We start from the raw sequence: 4,019 nt of genomic DNA on the forward strand, positions 1-4,019 counted from the left end.
ACCTCTGTGGGAGAGAAGGAATAATTAACACTTTTGTTGCAGAAAGCAATGTTCATTATACCGCTGCTTTATATTACTAATGGTAGATTTGGAAAAAAAAACCCAGGGAGGTGACTGAGATCTGTTCTTCTGATAAAGTTCCCTTTGCTGCTCTGCTCACTCTATTTGAATTTATTCCCAAAAGTGTTTTTCATTATGTTCCATTGCAGTCAGTCAAAGTTGACGTTTTGATAAAACGGTGCACATATCTGTGACTGTTCATGAAGTTCAGGATAGGGTAGATTTTTACCCTGGAGGGAGGCCTCTTCCCTGAGAATCTTGGACTTTAAAGTGAGGGAGACAGACTGGGAGCATTGAAACCTGAACTCCATGGAAGCAGAAGTAGCAATGCTTTGGACAGCAAAGCTTTTTGCAGTGATGCCCCCCCCTTGGCCACTGCAGCTCTTTGCCAGGCCACCTGGGCTGCAGGGAACGTTCATCCTGCTCTGAGTGGCATCTTCTGCTCCGTGGCGTGTACCTTCAAGCAGTCCTGATGTGTGTCCCCTGTCCTTGGCATCCCACACAATGTGGATCCACAGGAGTGGGATTTTGTCTTTATCTCTCCTTACTTGGAATTCTGTCTCTACAAAATAGACTCTACAAAACACTTCTGCATTTTAATTCCTACTCTTCCATTTTAATTTTTGAAACCAGAAAATTTTATTATTTTCTTTAATGCCAAATGCCCTACCTGCCCTTAAATTCCTGCCTCTTTCCAGATTTTCAGGTCTTCTCATTTAATGGGTTGTTTTCTGCAGCTATGGAACTCACAGATTTCCTAAGTTTATGTCAATGTGCTTTTTCCCACTTGTGTTCCTTATTTCAGCCACACATTTTGCCTTATTATTTCTTTCTCTTCAAAATTCCAAACTTAGGTCCTACTACAGAGGGTGTGCGTGTGCTGTTTCCCACCCTTCTATTGCGCAAAGACATTAAATGAGAATAAACCCTCGTATTAGCCTATCTTTTGCATGAGCAACTCTACCACGTGCAAGTGTTTTAGAGACAATTCAGGCTGATAATTTTAAGGCTGTAGTATCCAATGAGAGGTTCGTGAGGAATCCAGACCACCTGGCTCCTGTGGGTTTTGGGTGGATCCTGAACTAAGTCACATGGAAGGTAAACAAATAAGGAAAGAACATTTAGTGTTAATATTAGGATAAAGATCTCAATCAGAAATCTTATCACAGTGCAAGGCTCTGACCAAAGCTTTGAATTGCCTGGTTTCCAAAATGTTTTTCAGAATTGGAGCTACTTCAGCTTTCCTAGGAAATTTCTCAGTCAACTTGGAAAGCAAGTCTGTACTGTCTCTATTGTACTCCCTTAGCTTGGTAAGCCATAAATCCATGGTGAAGTTTTTGAGGAATGATGTCTCTGCAGTCTCACTTTGTATTTAATGCCTTGGTATGCTACCTTAGTTAACCAGGAATTATCTCCATGTTCCAAGAGTAGTCTTTCCAGAGGAATGATTTAGGAAGCAAGTGACAATATGTGAAGAGTAGGAGGATGTAGTCCTTTTATTAAGGGTTTCTGTCTGACAGGTGCTTTCCAAAGTGGAAAAAGTGAAGAATTTTAGTCCACATTTATGTAACAGGACATGACTGCATAGAAAGATGTAAGATCAATATCTCAGAGGCAGATGAACCTTGGATTTCCTCATGCAACACGGCTTTGTGTTTTCTCTCCTTTATCCTTGCACCTTGAAGGTAAGATTCTTATTTTGCCAAGGATGAGGTATCCCTTGATTTGTTGCTTATATGTTTAACCATAGATGAACTACTACCAAAAAAATAAGATCCTTCATGCAGATAGAATCACTTAATACTGGAGGTGCTAATTCTATGTTAGGTTAAAAAGCAGGGGTGCTGGTTCTGTAATTCCTCCTTTTTCATATGGATCTGTGGAGAGTGTGGTGTTCCGAGACAACATTTAATTCTCTTTGCTTATCTAGCACAAATACCTCTAACAATGAAATGCAGAGTCAGATTCTTTTTCTTGTTCTGCTCAGGTTTCATCTTGAACCTGGGAAACCTTCTGTGATGGAAAGCAGAATCCAAACTCTCAAACTGCTCTGAGAAAATTTGAGTTTGATTGACAAGACTTTTCCAATGGATTTTCTATTTGTGGGGATGTTTTTAATAACACCTGAGAAGTTTGCTCCGTCTATGACAAAATGTTTTTGAATCTCCTAGAGGCAAAGGAATAGACAAGAAGGCAGGATCATGGCAGCAATTACCTTGCAACCCTACCTCTGTCAGAGATGCACTCAGCCAATGGAGCTGCAGAGGCAAAATCAGGACAGGTTTTTTTAAGAGTCTCAGCAAGAAAGAGAAGTCAGGTTGACTTTCAAAGACTTGGAGAAGTCTGCAAGGCTTGCAAGTAGAAAAGTCATGTCTAAACTTGAACGTGATGACAAGACTGAATGAATAAAAACTGAACCATCATCCTCCTTTTGGGCTGTTTTTAGAATCTTCTTTCAAAGTAAAGCAACCATTCTTCAGAGCAATCTAAAATAAAATGGCAGCGTTCCACAGACTGTCCCACCAGCATGAGTCTTACTGAGAATCCCCCCAATAGGCCATTTTAAAAGGAATTATAAAACACAATGAGTAACAAAAAGGCCTGCTTCAAACAGATTCCAATCACGATGAGGTGCTGATTTGTTACTGTAATTTAATTCCTCCAAGTAATTAGTTCAGCAAAGACAGGAGGGACAGAGTGTCAATCCTGGGGGCAGGCAGAGGTCTTTCTGGCAAAATACCAGCCATTCAAGCATTTTTGGCAGGAATCACTATGTTTCTTTAGAAGATGCACAGGATATGTAAAATTAACGTCTAATCTAAAAGAAAAAAAAAAAACTAGAAGAATATAAACCAGTCACCAATTAACTAGTTTTAGAGCTACAATCTATAGTTCTTTTATTTTGCCCTCAGCATCTTTCAGACTGGTATTTAGAAGATCCTGAGGAGCCACTGAGCTTCACTGCATTTGTTAACCTGCCCATAGCTGTACTAACTGATAGCACACCTAACTGAAAGCCCACCAAAGCATACCTCCCACTTGCCAAGCTCTGTTGCAACAAACTATTGGAGTTGTGTTTGTTCAGTTATTTCTAAATAAATTTTAAAACCCTATGAAACAAGCAAACAAACAAACAAAAAAACCCACCAAAAACCAGAAACAAAATCAAACAAACAAGCAAACAAAAAAACCCTTAAAAAGAAATAAAAACCCCAACAAAATAAAAAAATAAAAATTGAAAAAACACAAATAGCCCACTAGTTTCATTGGCAGTGCTGGATAAATCTTACAGAAGGTACACATGTTGCTGGGATGATGCTCTCTCTGCTATAGAATTTGATTTGCTATAATGTTATATTTATAGAGTACTGGCTGCCTATTGGAGCCTGGAGTGATCCCCAGTATAATTTCTCTGAAGTCACCAAATTTACTTCAGAATTTGAAACAGAACCTAGCAAAACTTTGCTATTCCTGTCTTTGACATTCAAGCCAGTGTTTTCATGTAGAGTGCTTTTCAACCCAAATAACTGGTTGCGTGAATGACTTTATAGAAAAGCTCTCTTTACAACTCAAAAAATACACAGGCTCTGCAATTTCCAGATTCCATTAATAAACAGGCATAATGCCATTTTCTTTCAAGGTTGTTTCCAAAACAACTGCAAAAATAGCAAATGACAAATCTTTCAGGCCAATCTAGCATTTTTGGTGACTAATCTGCTACTGTGATAGACACCTCCATTTTTCAGGGGAAACGTGGAAAATGAAACTGAGAAATCAGATTGCACAATGAAATTTTCTTTCCCTTGCCTCAGAATAGTAAAACTCTCTAACAGCAGTGGTATGGAAGAAGTGTGGATCATGGGGAACTCTGGCACTAGTCAGCCAGGATTTGTTGATGTCATTGTTCTAAGTGCTGCTCCTCTTAATAGCTGGGAACAGTATTTTTTTCTTAGATCTCA

The 4,019-nt window shown here is 39.1% G+C and overlaps 1 long non-coding RNA gene across 1 annotated transcript; it reads left to right on the plus strand.

The window, feature by feature from the left end:
• Window positions 1-1,129: 1,129 nt before the first annotated feature.
• Window positions 1,130-3,727, plus strand: LOC132082513 (uncharacterized). Its single transcript, XR_009419815.1, has 3 exons — window positions 1,130-1,158; window positions 1,581-1,745; window positions 2,048-3,727. It is a non-coding gene; the product is annotated as an uncharacterized LOC132082513 (long non-coding RNA).
• Window positions 3,728-4,019: the final 292 nt, after the last annotated feature.

This window comes from Ammospiza nelsoni, chromosome 1 (assembly GCF_027579445.1).
Source record: "Ammospiza nelsoni isolate bAmmNel1 chromosome 1, bAmmNel1.pri, whole genome shotgun sequence".
In the NCBI taxonomy this organism is placed as follows: domain Eukaryota; kingdom Metazoa; phylum Chordata; class Aves; order Passeriformes; family Passerellidae; genus Ammospiza; species Ammospiza nelsoni.